General features: G+C 43.3%; 1 non-coding gene across 1 annotated transcript; it reads left to right on the top strand.

Moving 5' to 3' along the window:
• Positions 1-8,195: 8,195 nt before the first annotated feature.
• LOC112580716 lies at positions 8,196-8,302 on the top strand. Its single transcript, XR_003105055.1, has one exon. It is a non-coding gene; the product is annotated as a U6 spliceosomal RNA (small nuclear RNA).
• The last annotated feature ends 17,292 nt before the right edge of the window (positions 8,303-25,594 follow it).

Below are 25,594 nucleotides of genomic sequence, written 5' to 3'. Positions count from 1 at the left end.
TGGTCCGGTGGCTAAGAGTGCAAGCTTGCAATGCAGGGGGGCCCAGGTGCGATCCCTGGTCAGGGAAGTAGATCCCTCATACCACAACTAAGACCTAGCACAGCCAAATAAATAATTTAGAAAATATTTACAGATTTAATAGAAGCTAGCCGTAAACATACGTGTGAATTTTGTGGCTTCTTCTAAGCAATTATCCAAGGCTCCCTCGTTGAATCAGCAGCAGGGTCAAGACTATGGGAGGAACTAAGGCTTCTCCTTTAGCATCCTAGGCATCTCATTTGCCTCGCCTCCTCCCAGTTAGCAGAAACTTCAAAATGAGAGCCCCAAATCCTGAGACCTGGTTAGGAGGAAGTCAGGCCAAGGATCAGGCACATCAGATTGGAGCTTTGACCCTGACAAGCTGCAGGAGCTTAGGAAGCTTCTAGCCTCACCAGCCTCACCTATTTTTCTCTTGCTTGTTCTCTCTCTCACAGGGATACTGTGTGAAGTATCTGTGTGAGTAGGTGAGATAATAAACCAGATTTTCTGAGTTCATAAAGGACTCCCTGGGAATAATTTATGCTGCACGTAATACCTTCTGGCTGCTGAGGTGCTATTTGATAAATGACTGCCCTCCTGCAGTGCTCTAAGTGGAACCCTAGTGACCCAAAAAGAGTTAATACCTCCACCAAGAAATTCACTGACTCCTGGGGCATAATTTACCCTCCAGCAGGATCTGGCCAACCATATGTGAAGTGCTGTGCATTCTGTGAGAGAAAGTCAGCTTGAGAAATGTAAAGAATTAATACTACAAAAAGCACATTTGCAGACCATTCTTCGAGGAATCCATCATGTAACTTTTTGCAGAACAACCCCTAAGGTAGGTTATTGTTATCCTCTTGAGAGTCATTCTCCAACCAGTGCAAGATCAGTGCCTAATATACCCCACATAAGTTTAGGGAAGAGCATATTTGTAGAATGACTTCATTATTCAAAAAATAATGGATGAAAGGTTTGAAAGTGCATTTTAGACATCTGAGTGAAAAACAAAAGGTAAAAGTAAGGTAAGTGGAATAAAGCATGGGCTTTACAATGTTGATAGTAGGAATATGACCTATATGTGCTGTGCTTAGTCACTCAGTTGTGTTCGACTCTTTGCAACCCCATGGACTGTAGCCCACCAGGCTCCTCTGTCCATGGGGATTCTCCAGGCAAGAGTGGTTGGCCATGCCCTGCTCCAGGGTATCTTCCCAACCCAGGGATCGAACCGGGGTCTCCTGCATTGCTCGTGGATTCTTAACCATCTGAACCACCAGGGAAATGTGACCTAAATGTAATGGATCACTTTTTTGTACAAACATAGGAACACTGACATGTTAAAATGTGACATCCGTTTCAAAATGGTCACCTGAGGAGACTAAATGTCCTAGTATGCAGCTATTGCTCAAAGCACTTTTAAGATGTGTGGATGTATTCACCCAATATAAATCGTTCAGGCATTTCCCTTCCCAAGGCCTTGTGTTGGCAGTTGTCAAGGGACATAAAAAGGCATGAGCTAGCATTCCCCTATTCAGCGCTGGCAATTAACTGGATTTTGAAGGTGGATTTAATTGGGGGCAAAGACCAAGTCATCTGAAATAAATTCTAGTGATAGAGACTATCGAGACAGATTTAGAGACTACTCCTCTGGTATAAACCGGTGGTTAATTGCAGTGATGGGCTCAATTCTTCACCCTTCTCTGTAGCCATGCTTTGTCATGTCACTATAAAAGTAGAGTCCATTTCCCCATCCCTTGAATCTGAACCAGCATTGTGACTTGTTATGGCCACTGAAATGCAGTGGTACTGAGGGTTGCCACTTTTGAGCGTGGGACCCAAGAGGCCAATATGTTTCCACTGATTCTATCAAACCTCTGCCATTAACCATGAGAACACACTTGGGCAAGCCTAATGAAAAAATGGGAGACAAGTGACAGCCAAAGTCAGCTGATAGCCAGCTGACTCCTACCCTCCCTGTCCCCCCATGTAAATGAGCCTAGCTAAGATCATCAGAGCTGCCTTTCTGATCACTCCAGAGATGAGCAATAAATACTTCCTGTTGTATGTTGCTGGGGTTTTGTGGTTATTACACACCATTGTTCTGGCAACAGACAACTGATAGAGCTTGCAAACTGATTCCAAAAGAGGACCTCACAATGTTGAACAGGAACAACACTGTTCCTGGGTTAAATAGTGTCTCAAGGTGACTGTAGGAGGCTGAAATACACATTTGAGAATACATGTCCCAGTGTTTATTGAGCATCCTTCCGCTGTCCTGCTGGACTTTGTACCCATTATATACAATTGCTTGCATGCATTTGACCAATTATTCTGCAAGGGTAGCAACCATATTTTTTATTTTTGCATCCTTAGTATCTAGCATAAAAATTGTTGTTGTTCAGTCTCTAAGTTGTGTCTGACTCTTTGTGACCGTGGTAGCTTCCCTGGTTGCTCAGCTGGTAAAGACTCCACCTGCAATGCAGGAGACCTTGGTTCGATTCCTGGGTCGAGAAGATCTGCTGGAGAAGGGATAGGCTACCCACTCCAGTATTCTTGGGCCTCCCTGGTGGGCTCAACTGGTAAAGAATCTGCCTACCATATGGGAGACCTGAGTTTGATCCCTGGGTTGGGAAGATCCCCTGGAGCAAGGGAAAGGCTACCCACTCCAGTAGTCTGGCCTGGAGAATTCCATGGACTGTATAGTCCATGGGGTTGCAAAGAGTCGGACACGACCGAGTGACTTTCACTTTCACTTTGTGACCCTGGACTGCAGCATGCCAGGCTTCTCTGTTCTCCACTGTCTCCCAGAGTTTGCTCAAATTCGAGGCTGTTGAGGTGGTGATGCTATCTTACCATCTCATCCTCTGCCGCACATAAATGGTATTTGTTAAATGATGGGAAGAATTTCATTAAAAGTCAAAACTTGCATTGTGTGCTTTTAGTAACTTTGATCTATTTGTGGCCTGGGTGGTGTGTAGTATGTAATTTTTAAAATGTAATTAAATTATGCAATTACTTGGCTAGATTATACCTGCACATGTTACACCTCTCAAAAGGCACAAAGACGTTTTCATTGATAAGTGATTCTTTCTCCCCTGCCACCTTTAAGCCATCCATTCCCAGGGAACACAATTACTGGATTCTTATCAGTTCTTCCCAGTGTCTCAGTGGTAAAGAATCTGTCTCCAATGCAGGAGCCACAGGAGATGCAGATTCGATCTTGGGTCAGGAATATCCCCTGAAGGAGGAAATGGCAACCCACTCCAGTATTCTTGCCTGGAGAATCCCTTGGACAGAGAAGCCTGGCAGGCTACAGTCCATGGGGTCACAAAGGGTCAGACATGACTGAAACGACTTAACTTTTATCAATTCTTCCAGAGAATTTGCAGTCATTACAAAAAAGCTTTTGTCTAGGAAAGAAAGAAAATGTTCAGCTATTATCTTTGAAAAGTCTGCATATTTTACAGCCCCTTTACTTTTGGATGGTTGGTGCTATCGGATGTAACCTTTAGGTCCTTTGTTAGAATTTTGAAAGAGTTATTATCCCTCAGTTTGTTCCTTTATGATTCAGCACTTTCCCTCAGCTTAAGGTTTGAACATTGCTGGAGTGAACACAGCTGTTTGTGTTTACTTCTTTGCTAGTATACTTACTTCTATCACATGAGATGTCAGCCCAGCTCCAAGAGCCTGCTAATTACCACGAAACCAGGCAGCAGAGGGAGCAGATAAACTCAAAACATTGAGTTCTCTGGGTGACAGGGAGCCTAGAGCTCTAATGTCCTAAAAATAACCTTTTATCATGGAGAACTCCAAGCCTTTACTTGATGATGATAGTGGGGTGAGTGTAATTTTAATTTAAAACTCTTAAAAGCATCTTTATAGACTAGCATGCTGTCTCTGTGTTATAACAATGCAAAGGTTTATAAACATAGCAAAACCATGTTGGCTGGAATAGAGCTGGCATTGTATCTTTTAAGGCATGTTTAGGGGTTCTATGAAGTGGTTTAAACCAAAGCCACAAGAGTGAGAAAAAACTTTTTTCAGATGGATTTTAGTAGACTACCTGTTCCTCAAATTTATGTGCTAAAGATGCATACTTTAAAAAAAAAATCTATTTTAACAATTAAGTGGTTTAAAAATTTTCCTTCTCATGATTCATGGAATTTCAGGTTCAACTAGTTTTTGAGCACAAAATATGTACTAGGTATTGTATGACATTTGTATATATTTTCTCAGTGAACTATATTGATGATTACATGTTATGTTATTAAGATCCAAGCAAGAAAAGACTTATGAAATAAAATGATGTATTTGCTTTATATCTGCTTTTTGTGATTTGCATAACCTTGATTTACATAATATGGTTGCCCATAATTTTGCCATAGAGGAAGTCTGTATGTTTAGCACCAAATTTAGCATGATTCATTGACACTCATGTAATGGCCATTCTCAGAGAAGAAACACTCCTGCAGCCTGGCATGACTGGGATGTTAGTTTTTTTCTTTATGATTGAGGGACTGTTTCATCAAAATATTTTTTTAAACAGATGTGCTCTGGTGTTTACGGAGGGGAGAATTTAAGCCAGACTGATTAATTAGCAGTTAGTCAAGACATTTCCCTGCTCCTATCTGGGTAGTCTGGGGATTATGAAGCTGTCAGTAGGTTATATTCAGATGATGAAAAAAAAAAGACAAACAGCAAACCAAAGTAAACCAAACCTCAGATCACTGTGTTGGGATGTAAAATATGGTGTCCTACATGCTCAACACAGTTTTTATTGGAACGTGAGTTTTTTTGAGTGGGCATAATAGTACTAACCCAGGGCTGAGCATACTTTTCCTGTAAAGGGCCAAATAGTAAATATTTTAGTCTCTGTGGGCCATAGAGTCTGTTTCAGTGACTCTGTAACTGAGGCACTAAAGCAGGCATAAACAATATGTAAATGAATGAGCATGACTGTTTTCCAATAAAACTTTACTTATGGGTATTAACATTTGAAATTTCATGTAATTTTCTTGTGTCACAAAATAGTACTGTTCTTTCATTTTTTTCCCCCCAGCCATTTAAAAATGCAAAAGCATTCTTAGTTTGCCAGTTGACCGTTTGCCCTGGGGACCATAGTTTGCCATGGACTAAAGTGAAGAGTCTTGAATCTGTTTTAATCTTGTTTCTTTTTGTTTTTTCACACAAGACTAATTCTCTCAAAATCCTAGTTTCTATATTTGTAAAATGAGAGATAATAGTAATTGTGCTATTTCCTTTCAGGATTGTTGGCAAGATTGAACGAGGTCATGGATACGAAAGAATTTTGAAGAAAGTGATGTGCCACACTGATATAAAATATTGACTATGTTGTGATTTGTATCAGGAGTGCATTTGGTTACCAGTAGCTGAGAGCTGGATTAACAGTGGCTGCAACCATGAAGACATTTAGCATTCATTTTCTTGGATATGCGAGGCCCCAGGGTTGGTGCTCTGACTCCACAACGTCACTTGAGACCTGATGTTTGTGCTCTGGATTCTGGTATTCATGTGTCAGTAGTACCTCCTTTTGTAGTGCAGGACGGATATCATAACTCCAAAAGTCATGTTCTCACAGGACAGTGTCCCAAAACAGGACAGTGTCCAAACAAGAAGGATGAAGGGAATGGAGAGAAAGGGCGTCTCTTTCCAGCCCTTTCTGCTTTTATCAAGGAGGAGCACCTTGGCTGAGACTCCCCTAGCAGCCTTCCCTTCACGCCCCAGAGTTGGCTCACAGGTCCACCCTAGCCCAGCCTCTAGCGAAGGAAAGGAGGACTGCTGTGCTCAGCTTGTAGACCAACCATGAAGCCGGTCTCTGGGATCGGGCACAGTGCTGCCTGCACTCACAGGGTCGATCACATTAGTCTCTTCCTTGCTACAAGTCGTGTGGCTGGCATCAGGTTCAGGGAATAGCTGATGAGCTCATTTCCTAAGAACCCTCAGATGAATCCTCCACATGCCATGCAAGCTGCCCTCGTAGGCATCTGTAGATGGACACCTACATTGTAGTTGGGCAGCAGGGTCAGGTCTGAGTGGAGGATGGACTCTCCACCTCACTAACCTGAGACAGAGTAGGAGGGAGGAACTCAGGGTTGTCTTCTGGGACATACTAGGGAGAACCAGTTTAATCTTCGTCTATTAAATATTATGATAAAGTGCTCCCAGTCATCCTTTTGAGGAATCTCTTCATTGTAAAATCCAGTGCTGGAGGTGTGTCTCATTTTCAGAAAGCTCAGATTAAAAATCTAGACTCAACTACACACATCAGGAGTCAGATAACCTAAAGTTTAAAATAATCTAGAATTTACCTTAAAATTCCTTTAAAGAGTGAAACACTTTGGTGCACTTTAAATGATTTCATTGGTAAAAATTTGATTTCTGCATAATTAATATATGGGTGTACACATACACACACATCGCTAATGCCTTGCACTGGGATAGATAGAATTATTAATTGATTGAAAAAGCACGAGAAGAAAATCGTCACTTATGTGAACTAAATTAAATGTCTTAGGGTTTCAGGGTAACCAGAGCAAATGATGTCTCCCAAGGAAGTAAATGCCTACTCCGAAAAGAATTATACACTTTGTTCATACAGGTCAAATCTCATTACAATGCAGAGATTCCTACATTGTGTGGGAGGTTGAACCACAGGTTCCCTCAGAACTCTGGTTCTTTCATTCTCTGAGTACCGTTTGACCTTGAAGGTTTCTTCTTTTCTAAAATATGGCAGTTCTGTGATTACAGCAGAAACCTCTTTATGATGAAGTTCAAAGCTCATAGCCTGCTTTGGTTGTTCACTTTTTTCCCTTTCATTTCTCACATGCTCCCTGTTTTCACGGAGTTTGCAGCCTGGATGAGGATATCGACATTAAACATCTACTCGATTGTACTGACATTGCCTGACTCCATATAGATTAGTGCTCTGAAGAAAGGAACAGTGCACTGTGAAAGGAGAGCGAAGGGATCTGACCTTGACTGGGGAATCAGGGAAGGCTTCTTGGAGGGAGCAATGTTTGGGAGGAGAACTGACATGTACATAGGGGTTAATTAGGTGAAAGAGAGTGGGATGGAAAAGGCATTCCTGACGTTGGTACAGCGTGTGTATTTACCAGTCTATCTGTCCAGTATGACCATCCACCCAGCCATCTACTTACCTGTTCAACTACCTATCCACCCACTTACCCATCCACCCATCTGCTTACCCATTTACCCATCCATTTATCCTGTTTCCCAAACAGTATGGTAATGCAAACAGGTAGAAATTAGCTGCTTTCTAAGTCTGTAAGTCTGTTTTGGGAGATCAGAGGAGTGTTTTTAAAAAATCCTCAGAGAACACTAGGAGGTTATTTTAAGTAACAATAGGCCATGATACAATTTCAGCCCTTCCTCTTGCTCTTGCTGGAATGGGATTTGCACGCATGTGTGAACACCCTGAGGGAGCTCTCCTGGTCTATCAACTGTGCTCTAACCACCCCCCACCCACAGAATGAAGAGGGTAAAACCCATGTGCCAGAAGCCTGCTTCTGCTTCCCTGGGAACTGTAATTTGCAGTGAAAGATTGAAGTGAAATCCTGCATTAACAGGGAGAATTGATCTAACTTTTACAAGGAATTACTTTTTCCTACCAGAAAGGATCTGCCAAAAAGCAATATTCAGTATTTAAAAATGAGAATTAAATTGGTATCTATATTACATAAAGAAACTTTAAGAATAGTTGCTTGAAATCAGGGGTAGTTTGTGGGCTTGCTTTTAGTGATTAGCAAATTATCCATTTACACCTGTTGTCAGTTAACAATAAGTTTTCTACTGAGTTTACAGAACTTTGGCATTAAATTTATACCTGAAGTGAGATTAGAGATTCAATGTAACGTTCATTTTTTACAAGAAATTGAAAGCCAGATAGGTTAAGTGACTTTTTCAAGCCATTAAAAAATTTATGCCTCAATTCATTTCATTCCCCAGGCTTGTGTGCCAGGAGAGGGCAGGCAGGACCTTGGGTCTTCTAAATCCTGGTTCAGCGTGAGGAACTCTGGAACTGACTTGGCACTCAGATCTTTGAATTGCTTAACTTCTTAACTTTAAAAATTGCTTAACTTCCCTAAGTCTCAGTTTCTTCATCTATATAAGGGGATAATTATTGTATCTACCTCATTGTGCTCACTTCAGCAGAACATATACTAAAATTGGAACAATACAGAGAAGATTAGCATGGCCCCTGCCCAAGGATGATGTGCAAATTCATGAAGTGTACCATAGTTTTGGGCTTCCCAGGTGGCTCGGTGATAAGGAATCTGCATGCAATGCAGGAGACCCAGGTTCAATCCTTGGGTCGGGAAGATCCCCTGGTGAAGGGAATGGCAACCCACTCCAGTATTCTTGACTGGAGAATTCCATGGACAGAAGAGCCTGGAGGGCTGCAGTCCATGGGGTCTCAAAGAGTCAGACACGACTGAGTGATTAATACTTTCACTTCACTTTCAAAGGTTAAAATGCCTGAGAAGAGTCAAGTCTGTAATAAATGCTCAGTGAACGCTTTGCCAACAGAAAAAGGACTGAAGTGACCATGGGTTGGTTCTCAGTGGGGCTTCAAGATGCGAGGCAAGCCTTCTCTGCTTTCTGGTGCCCCTGGACTCTACCGTGAGAAAACCCTGTCCTGGGCAGTCCATCATCCCAGAGAAAGGAAACAGATGGAGTGAATTTGAACTATTATGACTCGTCACCATGCTCAATCTTCTACAAGACTCTTTTAGGCATCTGCATTTAAGTATGTACCTAGGAGTGGACTTACATGAAAAGCAGCCTAACAGCTTTCCAAAGTGGTTGCACCATTTTATACTCTTACTAGCAATGAAGGAGACTTCCAGTTGACCTGCATCCTCACCAACTCTTGATATTGGGAGTCTTTAATTGTAGCCTTTCTAGGGGGAGGGGGGAATGTGATGGTACCTCATTGTTGCTAGCCCTCTGAGCTGAGAAGAGTTTCTGGTTTGTTTAAGAACTTCTACTACTAACTCTTGAGTCCTCTGTTTCATCCTCAAGGATGGAGCTCAGAAAGTCTGGTGAAGCCCAGACCTTTGTCACTCAGCCTTGCTCATGGATACTAACTGGTTATTGGCCAGACCAAGCAGCACACACCCCTAGAAACGCTCAGCTAGTTCACAGGATGGTTGTGAACCTTCCGGGTAGCCACACTACTTAGATGCCAAAGCTCCTTCTAAGTGGCACACGTATATGTGAGTGTAGGTCTTTTCTATACCTTCTGTGTATTTAATGAACTGAAAAAATTCGCACTTTTTGGTGGATGAAATCACACCGCATGTGTGTAGCTCACAGACGAGGAGCCTGCTCAGTGTTCTGCAGGGGTGGGGTGGGGTGGGCAGCACAGGTTGCCCCCGTGGCCACTGCAGGGAGCTTTCTAAACCATCTTCCTCTGCCTCTGCTCCCCTTTCTACCTGAACCGTCCATTTTCACCATCCCCCTTCCTTCTCTCTCCTCCCTTCCTCTCGCTATTCTCCTCTTTTCCTTTCACCAACTGAACCAGAGTTGAACAAAACATCTGATCACAAATTTTCAATCAGCAGAAAAACCCAAACACCTGGAATGTCATGTGTATGCCCTAATCCCTTCTGAATTTGATGCAGACCATAGATAATTTTAATGGGTATTATTGAGTTCTATTTTGTCCTGTTATTACTTCATGTTGTTTTTTCCATACTTCTAGATAAGCCTCGTAATTGTGATTCCAAATGTCAGTAGTCAATCATATGCATTCAGCAGCTTGCTGAGCTACTTCATCTAGTAGCTACACAATATTCCAGCATATGGATATTGCAAAATTTATTGGATCAATCCTCTTTTATTGGACATTTGTGTTACTTTCAGTTTGGAGCATTAATGATAATGCTACAGAAAATATATTTTAACCTGATCTTTATCTGCCTTTCTGCTTATTTCCTAAGGAGTAATTTCTAGACATAGAAATGCAGTCAAAGGGCAATTGAACCACTTAAAATGTTCTTTCCACATATAATAAATAATATTGAAGAAAGACCCAACCAACTTTGTTACTAAAATTAATATATGAGAATGCCTATTTCATAGCAAATGAACACTTTAAAAAAATCTTATAATTAAAACAAAAATCTTCTTTTTAAATTACAAAGCAACACCCACCTGCTACCAAAACCTCAGTCTTACAGAAGTGCATGATTATTTCTTTAAATATTAGTCTGAATGTTGAAATATGTTTGGGGAAATACTCTCTGCTTTGCAGGATATTATAGGCAGTGGTAGATGCTGTTAAATTGGAACTAGGGTTAGGTCAGTGATGGTGGGTAAGATCTCCTAGTGTGTCTTTCTCAAAGGTAGTCAGTTACTGGCTTCTTCCATTTTTCCTCCTGTCTTGGTGGTCAAGAGTGCTGTTCCCCGAATCTTTCTGGCTCTGTGACTTCCTGGCACATGGTGGGGTTTCACATGCTGGCGCCCTTGTGGTTGAGTGGCTGTGCTTGGGCCACATGACTAGCTCTGGGCTGTAGATGCACACGGAGGTGATGTGTGTCACCACCAGCCCGAGTGTGTCATTGCTGGTGTGAGGCCAAGCAGACCTTTCCCCTGCCACATCCCTGGCTACAGATGATGGGGCTGTAGTGGAGTGAGAAAGATGCCTTTGAGATTTTGGTAGTATTGCTGTTGCTGCTGCTGCTGCTAAGTCACTTCAGTCGTGTCCGACCCTGTGTGACCCCATAGATGGTAGCCCACCAGGCTCCTCTGTCCCTGGGATTCTCCAGGCAAGAACACTGGAGTGGGTTGCCATTTCCTTCTCCAATGCATGAAAGTGAAAAGTGAAAGTGAAGTTACTCAGTCGTGTCCGACTCTTAGCGATCCCATGGACTGTAGTCTACCAGGCTTCTCCGTCCATGGGATTCTCTAGGCAAGAATACTGGAGTGGGGTGCCATTGCCTTACTACAGCATAAACTGGAGTGTTCATAAACTTAAAGAACATAAAGCCTGTTCTCAATGCAATACCTTCTGCTCCCTCTCTTCCTCCTGACTTTTATGAGTAATTCATCCATATCCATCATGCAGTCATAAGGCCTTTGCCATGAGCCTAAGGCTTGGGAGTCCATAGAAATGGATTTGAATCTCATATGTTGCAGAATTGTCATAAAATGTTTGTATATAATTACTACTTAATTAAAAAGAAACCCTATCTGATAGCAAGTAAACCAAAAAGAGGGCTTCCCTGGTGGCTGAGGGTTAAAGAATCCACCTGCCAATGCAAGAGATATGGGAGACATGGGTTTGATTCCTGGGTCAGAAAGATCCACTGGAGGAGGAAATGGCAACCCACTCCAGTATTCTTGCCTGGGACATTCCAAGGACAGAGGAGCCTGGCGGGCTACAGTCCATGAGGTCACAAAGAGTCAGACACGACTGAGGGACTAAATAACAACAAAACCAAAAATAAGCACCTTTGTTTACTGAGGTTCAAGAACAAATGGACTGAATGTTGCAGGATTCGAAGGCAGTAGGAAGGGAAGCGATATTGATGACCAGCTGAGAGAGAGATGGAAGCCTGACCAGTAGGTATCATAGAAGCATCAGTGTCATCTGTAGCTTTAAGCTCCCCAAGGTAATACAAAAAGGCTAAGCCCTTTATTACTTAAGAGCCTGCCCAAAGAGTTTTATGCCTTGTGCACAGATAGGCTGTGTGCGTGTGTGAGTGAAACTGTGAAGAAACCACATGCGCAGTGGAAAATAATGCCCCTTTTAAACAAGCTGAGCAGGGCTTGATACAAGGCAGTGTGGTCTTGCTCCTCTGTTTACACAGGAAGCCTTTCATGCAGGCATGATATATGGAGGATTTAAGCCATTGAGATCCTTTATGCTAACAGACCATTCATCTTGGATTTTCCAGGTTTCTAGGTTGTCTTCGAGGAGTACACCATTGGCTCTGAAACTGGCTGATGTGTGGACAGATACATTACAAGTCCCTAAATTATCAAGTTGCAGGAACTTGTCATTATAAGGCTCTAATGGCACCCAGCTCTGCTCCAGCCTCCCTCCAACCCGAGACATTGTCACATGGACAGTGTCAGAGCTCTTTTGCTTTCGGATGTCATAGCCTCAGTTCCTTCTTAGCATCAACGTTTTCTTCTTCTTTTTAGAATGTTTGTTTGTTTCTTTGGTTGTGTTCGGTCTTAGGTGCAGCCCATGGGATTTTTGTTCCGGGTGTGTGCTTGCATGCTAAGCTGCTTTAGTTGTGTCCAACTCTTTGCAACCCATAGACTATAGCCCGCCAGGCTCCTCTGTCCAGGGATTCTCCAGGAAAGAATACTGGAGTGAGTTGTCATTTCCTTCTCCAGGGGATCATCCCGACCCAGGGATCCAACCAGGGTCTCCTGCATTGCAGGCAGATTCTTTACTGACTGAGCCACCAGGGCATCCCATTAGTCCTCACATATTTTTTTAGTGCTAATTGTCACAGACCATTCTAGGTGCATTCTACCTAACTTTGCATTCCTCAGCTTTTTGTCAGACATGAAAAAGAAGCTAAAGTTTAACTCCCAAATTATCCCCAAATAGGCAGGACCAGCAAACTAATTAGAAGCATTAAGACAGCTCTCTCCTTTTCTCTGAATATGCGTGTGGCTCTGTGTCACACACGCATATACATGGGTTAGGGACTTTAGCTTGTGTTTTCCAAACACATGTATATAATTCATTTATTTCTTTACTTCATTCATGCATTTGCTTATTCATTCAGTGCCCATCCATCCGTTCCTTCAGTTAACTAGTATTTTTGGTAGGCCTACTGTGTGCCAGTGCAGGTAGTAGAGATACAGTGAGAAACGAGACTGGGTTCTCATTCTCATGTAGCTTTTCATTCGCAATAGACAGTGCTTTGATATGCTTATTAAACGAATGGTTATGATTTTACAATGTGCATTTCTAGTAGAGATTGGCAATTCAATGGCATGCAAGTTAAGAGTGCAGGAGCTCAGCCCCTTTCTTCCCTCTTCCTGGCTTCACAAATATTCTTTTCAGCAAAGATGCCTTCCCAGACATTTCATTACATGTTTGAAATATTTATACACATAAGTGGGGAAAATGAATTAAAACTGTGAACTCTATGTGGCACTCAAGTCAAAATAGGAAGTTAAGTTGTTCAGCTGTGCATTTTGACTGCTTCCCATTAGGAAGCCCCTTTCAAGAAAAAAACCTTCCCAGAGCAACACACTTCAAAGGGGTTCCCCCGTAATGCTGTGTTTAAAATGTGTTAATTGAATCTAATTGCAAACAGCTGCCCAGTTTAGCCACTGTTTGCTTTGGCTTTCACCCACTCTAGATCTAGGTCATCTTTTTGGTTACTTATATTCATATTGGGATCTTAATATATTTGTTGTAATCTCAGAATGTGTCGCCATTCAAAGGATTATGAGATAATAAATAAAAACATGGAGACAACATATTTGTCAAGCCCCGAGGTCACTGCCAAGTACAGAAGTATTTGAGAGCAGATGCCCTCTTTGATACACTGTGTAGGGTCATGATACCTCCCTTGAACACATGGGAAATCTTCCAGCCACAGTGACAACAAAAACTCCATGGTGTTTGCTGGCTTTTGTATGTGGGTAGAAATGCTGAGTGATCTTTTACAGTCTGTTCTCCACCACTTAATTATTGAATTTTAATGCCTTTGTAGGAAGCAGGGAAAAATAATAAATATTTATTATTTTATAGGTGAAGTTGCTGTTGTCATTTTTCAAGAAGTGCTTGTGGTAGCAACTTGCTGGTTAAATGTGAAGAGGTGGTTTTCAAAATGTTTAACAAATAGTAAGGCAGTCCTGGGGGCTTCCCAGCTGGCTCAGCAGTAAAGAATCTGCCTGCAATGCTGGAGATACTGGAGATGTGGGTTCAATCCCTGGATCGGGAAGATCCCCTGGAGAAGGGCATGGCAACCACTCTAGTATTCTTGCCTGGAGAATCCCATGGACAGAGGAGCCTGGTGAGCTACAGCCCAGGGGGTCACAAAGAGAAGGACACGACTGAGGGATTAACACACACATAAGGCATGAACACTGAGCAATTAAACACTTGCTGGTCATAGTAACTGGTGTGGCTATACTCATACATACTTGTGTAGCAACCAAAGGGTTCCTTTTCCACAAGTTAGTACTGAGGGTAACTGGAACTGATTCTATTGGGATTCAGTATAGAATGTGCTGGAGAAGGAAATGGCAACCCACTCCAGTATTGCCTAGAGAATTCCGTGAACAGAGGAGCCTGGTGGGCTGCCGTCTATGGGGTCGCAAGAGTTGGACACGACTGAAGCGACTTAGCAGCAGCAGCAGCAGCATAGAATGTGCACCTCAGAGTTATCTTGCTCTGGGAGTGAGAGAGATGGGGTATTGCTACCCACTCGAATTTGACATTGGCTGAAGGCTGCTTCTGGGCATTACTGTCCCACACTTCTGTCCTGCCATTCAAGTGGCAAAGTGGCCTCTAGTCGACTTTGCTCTTATGCAAAAAAATGCTAGAGCCAGGCATTGGAAATCAAGCTGCTGAGTATTGAAATGGCATGTGCCCAGGGGTATGGGTGGCCCACCAGCTGCACCTACAATGGGTGGTTGGTGGGCATTTGAGAATATCAGTGGGGTGGAAATGGAGATCATAAAATCTTTCATTCTCTATTTTGGGCACATCAGTAGCAGTAGCCTTCCTGAGATTGTCTGAAACAAGTTGGTCTTCAGAATATAAATTAAATGGGATTGAGGGATGGAGAATATAATGAAAATGATGATGACAGAGGGGTTGATGTAATTAGCTATTACTTACCTTTGCTTCACTATATGATAGACAAAGCCTCCCCATTTTCCAGATGAGGGACCTGAGGCTCAGAGATGTCCAGTAAATTGTATGAGGACACTCAGGGGGAAGCATAGAAACAGAATTTGAATTCTGACTTTCCTGACTCTGTGCTACAGCTCCTGAAGGTATGGAAGGTTTAACACAAAGCCTTCCTGTTCTCTTTCCTTCCCTCCTTCCCTCTCTTCCTTCTTTTGACAGACATTTTGGGTACTTACTATGTGCTAGATGCTGTTCTATGCACCACATGGCACAGAAACAATTTTGGTTCTTTTTGATCCAGAAAGTCCCTCCATTTCCCCTTCCCTACCCCCACTTAACTTTTGTGGGGCCCCAGCAAGTGTAAGAATGAAGGCTCATGTACCACGTCTAAATATTTACAAGCTATAAATCAGGCTGACCGGATGTTAAATAACGTATGTTCCATCCTCCTGCCTTGACAAATATACCTGCACAGAAGGCAGGTTGGAATGAAAATTTATGGGCTCCTGGGGTGCCATGCAGGAATGACGTGGCTCAGGAAGTGAGGTTTCCCCGCCCTCGGCCTGCTGCCTGTCCCCCATCTCTTTCTTCCCCGGCAGCCCCAGTTCGTACATACAAGCTCCATGTCTGCAAACAGCCACCCTGTGGCTACTTCTTGGGCATAGGTGTGTGATTACTGGAGGTTCTCCCTTAAGAGAACCGGCCTGGGGAGGGCTCTGGAAGGGGGCTTGGGACGCTCAGGCAGAGAGTGGTCTCTGGGACCCAAGGTGTGATCTGGAAAAGGAGATGCAGGTTCCGAGTGGGCAGGTCTCCATGGAGGGGGGCGTGGCCAGGGGAGGACCCAGACTGTCAGGACCAGGTCTGGGGGGGAAGGGGGTGGGGAGGGGGGTGGACTCTGTTTTCTGGACCTATGAACAGCTCTGCTCTCTCTTCCAGTTTTTCTTCTAAAACTCACTTTCATGTTCTTCTTCTTCTTTTTTTTTTTTTAAGATTTGGCCGCCTGAGGATTTTCTTTTAAAATGTAGAATTCAAATACTCTACTTCTTGAACGGGGGTGGGGTGGGGAGAGGGGGCAGTCCGTTGAGGTGGACAGAGGGTAGATGTTCCGGAAGGAGGAAGGGGGATTGTGGAAGGAGACCTGCTCCTTGGGCCTTGACGGGTGCCACACTCAGCTGCTCCAGTCTGTAGAGGTGCCAAACAGCCACCCTGGTCCTCTGTCCTGAGATCTGATGGGTTCATCCCAGACTTTCGGGGAAGGATGCGATTTCAGCAGTATCAGCTCTTCAGCTTATTTACCTCTCTAGCCATAATGACCTGAAGCTCTGGATAAACTCCTAAAACCAGCGCATAAGCAATCCTTGCCTTTCCTGGGTCAGATTATCCTGGGGGAGTCAGATAGAATGACCTGAATGGCACATGTTCATGCTGGCATATGTTCCTCTCTCCCCAATGGGGGAAGATAGATAATATTTACCAGAACTAGGGCAAGAACACACACTGATGTATTCAGTAAGTGATAATAATCTTTTGCAATTAATTTTTATTGAAGTACAGTTGATTTACAGTGTTGTTAGTTTATGCTGTACAGCAAAGTGGATCAGTTATATCCACCCTTTTTTAGATTCTGTTTCCATATCGGCCATTACAGAGTATTGAGTAGAGTTCCTTGTGCTATATAGTAGGTTCTTATTAGTTATCTATTGTATATATAGTAGTGTGTATATGTCAATCCCAGTCTCCCAATTTATTTCTCCCTTGCTTTCCCCCTTGGTAACTGTAAATTTGTTTTCTACATCTGTTGACTCTATTTCTGTTTTGTAAATAGGTTCATTTATGCTATTTTTTAGATTGCATGTATAGGCAATCGATAATAATCTTTATTAATTTAGCTAATTCTATATAATGTCTGTGTTTCCCCTTCAGGTGGTTATGGTCTTCTGGGCATAGTTAACTAACTACCAGTAGGTAAGCCTCTTAGAAATCGACTAAGAGACCAGGATGTGTGTGTGCTCAGCTGTCTGACTCTTTGTGACCCCATGCACTGTAGCCCACCAGGCTCCTCTGTCCACAGAATTTTCCAGGCAAGAATACTGGAGTAGGTTGCCATTTCCTTCTCCAAAGAGACTGGGATGGCAAGAGCTTATTTAGTATGGCTATTTCAGTGTGGCAGCCAGCAGGGCGCTGCAGTGGGCAGGATGCTGCAGTCATACCAGGGCTCACTGGGCAAGAGTTCTGAGTGCCATGAGTAAGCCCTGCTGATGAACCCATGGGGACTGCCCAGGATGGAAAGCATAGGCAGACCTCAAGGATCCTTGATTCCTAAGAGGGCTCCAAGGGGAGCTCAGTTCACTGGGCCCCAGCCAAGCCAAGAGAGTGCATAGCAGACCTTGACTGGCCACAGACTTCAGCATCAAAGGCCTCCGAGGAGGACCCAGAGGACCTGGAGAGAGGTACAGGACCTGTGTGTATGAATCACAGAGACCAAGGATCTCCTTCCCTCTTTGTGCCATCAACAGGTAAGAATAAACTCTTCCCTTAGAGGTCATCTCGGAGAAGGGAAAGCTGGGGAGGAAAACTGCAAGATTGAAATACCCAGGAGCTTGTTTAATTTATTCTGTGGGTTGATGTTTAATTATCTGTCTCTCCATTGTAAAGCGAAGGGCTCAGGAGAAGGATTAGATCAATTACAGCAAAATAAACTGTATTTTGTTTGTGTAGGGAAATTTTGAAATTGCTAAAACTGTCTTTGTCCTGCACTTGATCACTCATGCCTGCATGGATGAGTGAGTGTACGTGTGTGCACACACACGGCACTTCTATAAATTTTTCCCTGTACCACCTCCCCTCAAAAATCTATACTCACAGAAGCATCAGTGAGGCATACAGGATTTAACTGAGGGTTTCCAAGGGGAGATGTGGTTTCATTGCACAGCCCACAGGCTCATCATCTCCATTCAGGGCTGTATTTCATTATTTTTAAGATGTGCCTTTTTCATGTTTGGATACTTGCTATCTCTGAAACCACTTACTGCCTTACTGTGATGGTGAGCCAGAGTATAACGACAGCATTTTCATAGCAGTCCATAACATTATGGTGTGTCTTACACTGATATCTTTTAATATTTGATAAAATTCTTCTGTTTTACTGTCCTTCCTCAGCTATTCCCAGAGGTTTACCCTCTTAGGGAGTTGAGTGGTTCAAAGTACGAATTCTATGGTTCAAAATACAGATGATTGCCCACTAGCACCATTGTTCACAAGCCAGTAACCTTGGGCAAGTTGTTGAGCCACTCTGGGCCTTTGTTTCCCCATCTGTGAAATGGGGATAGTAGTAGGGACCACTTCATTGGGTTATGTAAGTATTAAATAAGTGGATACAGGTAAAGAGATTGGAACTAGTGCTCGACAGCGGTAAATACGAGGTAAGAAGCTACTCTTACAGTTATTACCTCTTTAGGCCCCTCCCACACAGGCTCAAAGACTAATAGAGTTTTGCCAAGAAAATGCACTGGTCATAGCAAACACCCTCTTCCAACAGCACAAGAGAAGACTCTACACATGGACGTCACCAGATGGTCAACACCGAAATCAGATTGATTATGTTCTTTGCAGCCAAAGATGGAGAAGCTCTATACAGTCAGCAAAAACAAGACCAGGAGCTGACTGTGGCTCAGACCGTGAACTCCTTATTGCCAAATTCAGACTTAAATTGAAGAAAGGGAAAACCACTAGACCATTCAGGTATGACCTAAATCGAATCCCTTATGATTATACAGTGGAAGTGAGAAATAGATTTAAGGGCCTAGATCTGATAGATAGAGTGCCTGATGAACTATGGAATGAGGTTCGTGACATTGTACAAGAGACAGGGATCAAGACCATCCCCATGGAAAAGAAATGCAAAAAAGCAAAATGGCTGTCCGGGGAGGCCTTACAAATAGCTGTGAAAAGAAGAGAAGCAAAAAGCAAAGGAGAAAAGGAAAGATATAAGCATCTGAATGCAGAGTTCCAAAGAATAGCAAGAAGAGATAAGAAAGCCTTCCTCAGCGATCAATGCAAAGAAATAGAGGAAAACAACAGAATGGGAAAGAATAGAGATCTCTTCAAGAAAATTAGAGATACCAAGGGAACATTTCATGCAAAGATGGGCTTGATAAAGGACAGAAATGGTATGGACCTAACAGAAGCAGAAGATATCAAGAAGAGGTGGCAAGAATACACAGAATAACTGTACAAAAAAGATCTTCAACCCAGATAATCACGATGGTGTGATCACTGACCTAGAGCCAGACATCCTGGAATTTGAAGTCAAGTGGGCCCTTCGCATCACTATGAACAAAGCTAGTGGAGGTGATGGAATTCCAGTTGATCTATTCCAATTCCTGAAAGATGATGCTGTGAAAGTGCTGCACTCAATATGCCAGCAAATTTGGAAAACTCAGCAGTGGCCACAGGACTGGAAAAGGTCAGTTTTCATTCCAATCCCAAAGAAAGGCAATGCCAAAGAATGCTCAAACTACCGCACAATTGCACTCATCTCACATACTAGTAAAGTAATGCTCAAAATTCTCCAAGCCAGGCTTCAGCAATATGTGAACTGTGAACTTCCTGATGTTCAAGCTGGTTTTAGAAAAGGCAGAGGAACCAGAGATCAAATTGCCAACATCCACTGGATCATGGAAAAAGCAAGAGAGTTCCAGAAAAACATCTACTTCCACTTTATTGACTATGCCAAAGCCTTTGACTGTATGGATCACAATAAACTATGGGAAATTCTGAAAGAGATGGGAATACCAGACCACCTGACCTGCCTCTTGAGAAATCTATGCAGGTCAGGAAGCAACAGTTAGAACTGGACATGGAACAACAGACTGGTTCCAAATAGGAAAAGGAGTATGTCAAGGTTATATATTGTCACCCTGCTTATTTAACTTATATGCAGAGTACATCATGAGAAACGCTGGGCTGGAAGAAGCACAAGCTGGAACCAAGATTGCCAGGAGAAATATCAATAACCTCAGATATGCAGATGACACCACCCTTATGGCAGAAAGTGAAGAGGAACTCAAAAGCCTCTTGATGAAAGTGAAAGAGAAGAGTGAAAAAGTTGGCTTAAAGCTCAACATTCAGAAAATGAAGATCATGGCATCCAGTCCTATCACTTCATGGAAATAGATGGGGAAACAGTGGAAACAGTGTCAGACTTTATTTTTCTGGGCTCCAAAATCACTACAGATGGTGACTGCAGCCATGGGATTAAAAGACGCTTACTCCTTGGAAGGAAAGTTATGTCCAACCTAGATAGCATATTCAAAAGCAGAGACATTACTTTGCCAACAAAGGTCCATCTAGTCGAGGCTATGGTTTTTCCTTTGGTCATGTATGGATGTGAGAGTTGGACTGTGAAGAAGGCTGAGTGCTGAAGAATTGATGCTTTTGAACTGTGGTGTTGGAGAAGACTCTTGAGAGTCCCTTGGACTGCAAGGAGATCCAACCAGTCCATTCTGAAGGAGATCAGCCCTGGGATTTCTTTGGAAGGAATGATCCTAAAGCTGAAACTCCAATACTTTGGCCACCTGATGCGAAGAGTTGACTCATTGGAAAAGACTCTGGTGCTGGGAGGGAGTGGGGGCATGAGGAGAAGGGGACAACAGAGGATGAGATGGCTGGATGGCATCACTAACTTGATGGACGTTAGTCTGAGTGAATTCCGGGAGTTGGTGATGGACAGGGAGGCCTGGTGTGCTGCTATTTATGGGGTCGCAAAGAGTCGGACACGACTGAGTGACTGAACTGAACTGAACTGACACAGGCTCAGCCTCCTGTGGCCTGATACATTTTCTTTCCTTTCTTATTTTATGAATAGTAGTTCAGTGACTACTGTTTGCTATTTGATCATCTCTTGAATTCTTGTCTGTCCTCCCCAAGTGGCTTCATTGAATAGTTCCTCTGAACAAATCTGTTCTCTCTTTTGAGCAACAGTGAGAGATAAAGATTGCTTGATGTGGTAATTAATTTTTGTCATTGTTTTGGAGGCATCTGTGCTGGATGCAGGCTTCCCTCATAGCTCAGTTGGTAAAGAATCTGCCTGCCATGGAGGAGACCCCAGTTCGATTCCTGGGTTGGGAAGATCCACTGGAGAAGGGATAGGCTACCCACTCCAGTATTCTTGGGCTTCCTTTGTGGCTCAGTTGGTAAAGAATCCACCTGCAATGCGGGAGACCTGGGTTTGATCCCTAGGTTGGGAAGATCACCTGGAGAAGGGAAAGGCTACCCACTCCAGTATTCTGGCCTGGAGGATTCAATGGGCTATAGCCCATGGGTTCCAAAGAGTCGGACACGACTGAGCGATTTTCACTTGTCACTTGTGCTAGATGCAAGGGATAGTGAGGTAGGAGTTTGACAAAAGCAGAGGAGATTTGTTGGAAAGCTTGATGGGAGTAGAGGAGGATCGGATGGGAAAAATCAGGTTGGAACCATGGAGCCAAATGGCCAATGGAAGGATCAATAGGCTATTTCTCCAGGACATCTCCTATAGCCTCTGTGTCTCACAACAGCTGTCCATGCTGCAGACCCCTAGTCACACTGGCCAGCCCATGTAGGGTGCAGAGGCTTTCCTACCCTTCAGATCCCTCTGTTGGGGTGATAGCTGCTTCTTCCCACATATAAGCCTGGTTCTAGAAGACAGGGCAGTGGACGTGAACTGCGAGGTTAATTTGGGCTTAGATGTAATGTGGAGATTTAGGAATACAATTTCAGATATAAGGGCCTCAGAGGAAGACAGACAAAAAAGCCAGAGAGACACCCAGCACATCTGGGCCCGAGGTGTGTCACAGGCCCCAATGCCTTCATCGTATTTTCCATACACTTGGTGCTGGAGTTTGCATGGTTGTGGCCCTGGTTTTCTCTTCAATTGAAAAATAATCACTGGACAAAATAATCAGTTCTAGCAAGTGGAAATTTTCTACTCTTGGGTTCGCACTCCCAGCTCCAGAAATCAAGCACACTAGAAGCAGAGTGTGTCTTGGCACGGGGTGACCAGGACCCCAGCTGGTCACTGCCCCACCCTGCTGGTTCGTTTTGCTGGTGACCTTGTCTATGAGAACAAACAGCTTTCTAGTGGGTCACTTCTGGAACACAGTAAGAGTTTTTGAATGGGGATTTTAAAAAGTATTTTTTTGGTTTTGTTTTTGGTTTAATGAGTCAATGCTCTCTCTTACGATGAGTGTTTATAACCAAACCTAAATGTGCGTAGGGTCTTGAACTGCACCCCCCCACAACTATTTCCTATTTGTTCTCAGAAAAATTCCAAGGCCAGATTTTGTTATAGCAACCAGAGGCAAATATCAAGACAGTAATGAAGAGCAAACTCAGGGAAAAGATTTCCCTCCAATGGAGCTGGAGTTTCTGTAGTGTGTCTGTTGTCTGCGTGAAACCCTGGAAGGCAGGAGTGGATCTCTTTGGGCATCTAGTGAGTCCAGCTTTGCTGACATCCAGGACTTGTGCTTTTCCAGGAAGTGTATCTCTCAGGTGGTGGCGCTAGTGGTAAAGAACCTGCCTGCCAGTGAAGGAGACATAAGAGACATGGGTTCGATTCCTGGGTCGGGAAGATCCTCTGGAGGAGGACATAGCAACCCACTCTAAAATTTTAGCCTGGATAATCCCATGAACAGAGGAGCCTGGAGGGCTACAGTCCATGGGGTCACAAAGAGTCTGACAGGACTGAAATGACTGAGCATGCGCACAGGTGGCCAGGCCAGGTGCTAAAAGGCTGCCTTTGCCCCTCAGGCTTTGCAACCTGTTGCATGTTGATCTTTATTTTTGTATGTCCAGTTTTCAAAATTAAATATATTGGATTATTATCATTCTGTCATGCTTTTCCTCTGAGGAGTTTAATAAATAAACCTATTGTTATTTCTTAAATTGTCCCCTCAAATACTGTTTGGAAGGATGAGTAAGCAAACAAACAGAACAGTAAGACAGGAGAGTCTTCAAGGATGTGCCCATAATGTACTTCATGCTGCTCCTTTCGTCTTTGTCCTTGTCACGATAAGGTCAGACTCCTCATACACAGGTAAAATCATCTCTAGTTTCCCTACAATCTAGCCTTCTTACTAAAAGCACTTTTGAGTTTTGAATCAGTTATTTTAGGACTTGGCTGTAAGTAGCAATGTGTTGATAAATGTTTAGCAGCTAGCTCTCAGAAATAAAATTGCCTTGATCTGTTCAGTTCAGTTCAGTTCAGTTGCTCAGTCGTGTCTGACTCTTTGCGATCCCATGAATCGCAGCACACCAGGCCTCCCTGTCCATCACCAATTCCCGGAGTTCACTCAGACTCACATCCATCGAGTCAATGATGCCATCCAGCCATCTCATCCTCTGTTGTCCCCTTCTCCTCCTGCCCCCAATCCCTCCCAGCATCAGAGTCTTTTCCAATGAGTCAACTCTTCACATGAGGTGGCCGAAGTACTGGAGTTTCAGCTTTAGCATCATTCCTTCCAAAGAAATCCTAGGGCTGATCTCCTTCAGAATGGACTGGTTGCATCTCCTTGCAGTCCAAGGGACTCTCAAGAGTCTTATCCAACACCACAGTTGAAAAGCATCAATTCTTTGGTGCTCAGCTTTCTTCACAGTCCAACTCTCACATCCATACATGACCACAGGAAAAACCATAGCCTTGACTAGACGGACCTTTGTTGGCAAAGTAATGTCTCTGCTTTTTAATATGCTATCTAGGTTGGTCATAACTTTTCTTCAAAGGAGTAGGGTATACCAATTTCTGTGGTGTAAATATTCCCACAATGGCCACTTTGTAGCTATCAGAGTGACCTTATAGATGAGGAATTGGAAAGAGATACATACAATCCATTCTAGGGAGCTGGGGGAGCTGGGTGCTCCACTCATTCTGGCATTGGGCAAGGCCTCTCAGCCTTGGTACTCTCCCCATTTTGGGCTGGATAATGGTTGTTGATAGCTGTCCTGAACATTTTAGTATTAGTAGAGGCATCTCTGGCTTCTACCCACTAGATGTCAAGAGCATTATACATTCCCCTTCCAGGTTGTGACAAAAATATCTCTAGACATTGCCAGATGTACCCCGAGGGGAAAATCAACCTCCAGCTCTGGGTCATTCTGCAAGGGTGGTGTTCAGAAGGTCCATCAACAGGCAATAGGAAAACAGAAGTAGAGACACAGGCATAGAGAACAAATGAATGGACACTAAGGGGAGAAAGAGGTGGTGGTGGATGAATTGGGAGATTGGGATTGACATATATACACTCTTGATATTATAAATAAAATAAATAACTAATGAGAACCTACTGTAGAGCACAGGAGACCATACTCAGTGCTCTGTGGTGACCTAAATGGGAAGGAAATCCAAAAAAGAGGGGATATATGTATACATACAGTTGATTCACTTTGCTGTACAGCAGAAACTAATGCAATATTGTAAAGCAACTATACTCCAATAAAAATTAATTTAAAGAAACAGACAATAGGCTTTAACCAACTGTTCTCCAGGAAACACTCTTAACATGCACCTGAAGAGATTCTCTTGGCGTTTTAGACACAGTGTTTAAAAAAATCAGAGGAGTCTTGGGAAGAGTGATGTCATGAGGAATGAAGGCACCAAGACAAAGCATGGCCACTAGGGGAGTTAAATTCCATGGCCTGAATACTAGACAGAATAGATCATGATGGACTGCAGAGGTCCCCTCGTCCAGCCTCATCTGTGTATTAATATGAATGAGATGAGACTCAGAGGCAAGGAAGGCCTTGTCCTAGGGCACAGAGCAAGCTGTGGACATGCCTGGGTGGTGATGCTGTAGACGTGAAATGTCTCTGTGACATACTAGGGATGGGACGGACTCCAGCTTGTCGCTCTGAGTGTTGTAGGCTTGACAGCGTTAGGTTTTGATAGCCATATTTTGACATCTCCCTGTCCCTGGCTTTCCTCCTCTTTCCCCAGAAATATCTGCTCATGAAAACCACATTATAATGAGGGACTTCTGTTCCTGACAGAACTACTTCCGTCAGTTTCAGGATTGAGTAGTTAATTCAGATATTCTACACAGAAGGGTCAAGATGCTTATCATTAAGGAACAAATGTTGAAGATTTTCACTGATTTCTCTCTCCTTCCTCCTCCTTCTTCTCTGGGCCTTCTCATGGATGAGCTGTCTCAGGCTATCCCCAGATGACTTGAGAAAAGGACTTACCCTGTTGAAAAGGTAAAGCCACAAAATTCACATGATAAGGACCAGGAGAGCCCTTCCTAATTTGCACTGGTAGATGTTTTCAGTGCACAGAGGTGCTCAGTCAGAAAGGAAATACTGGCAAGGGATTATTTTCATCAGCAGAGCTCCAGGGCTTTGGAAGTTCCAGCGTAATTAGGGCAATCACAGAGTAGTAAGTCAATACACTTTGAATATCAATAAATTTGGCTTAATGAAGGGAGCAAGTCTGCTTTTATTAGGGGGTTGAGTAAGGTGAAAGGAGTGCTTTGAATCATGGGTCTTTTAAAATACAATCAACATTTGAAAAGAATTAAGATTTGGTGATTTGTATAGAATCATTCATTACTCCACTCCAGATTCATTTTTTTTTTTTTTTTTTTTTAATAATAAGCAGGACCAGCTCTTGAAAAACTGTCCCATAGCCAGAGTTTGGTTGCTCATTGCTTCATGCATCTCACATGGTCC

The sequence above is a fragment of the Bubalus bubalis genome, chromosome 19, assembly GCF_019923935.1.
Source record: "Bubalus bubalis isolate 160015118507 breed Murrah chromosome 19, NDDB_SH_1, whole genome shotgun sequence".
Taxonomy (NCBI): domain Eukaryota; kingdom Metazoa; phylum Chordata; class Mammalia; order Artiodactyla; family Bovidae; genus Bubalus; species Bubalus bubalis.
This window is presented reverse-complemented; position numbering and strand designations above follow the sequence as displayed.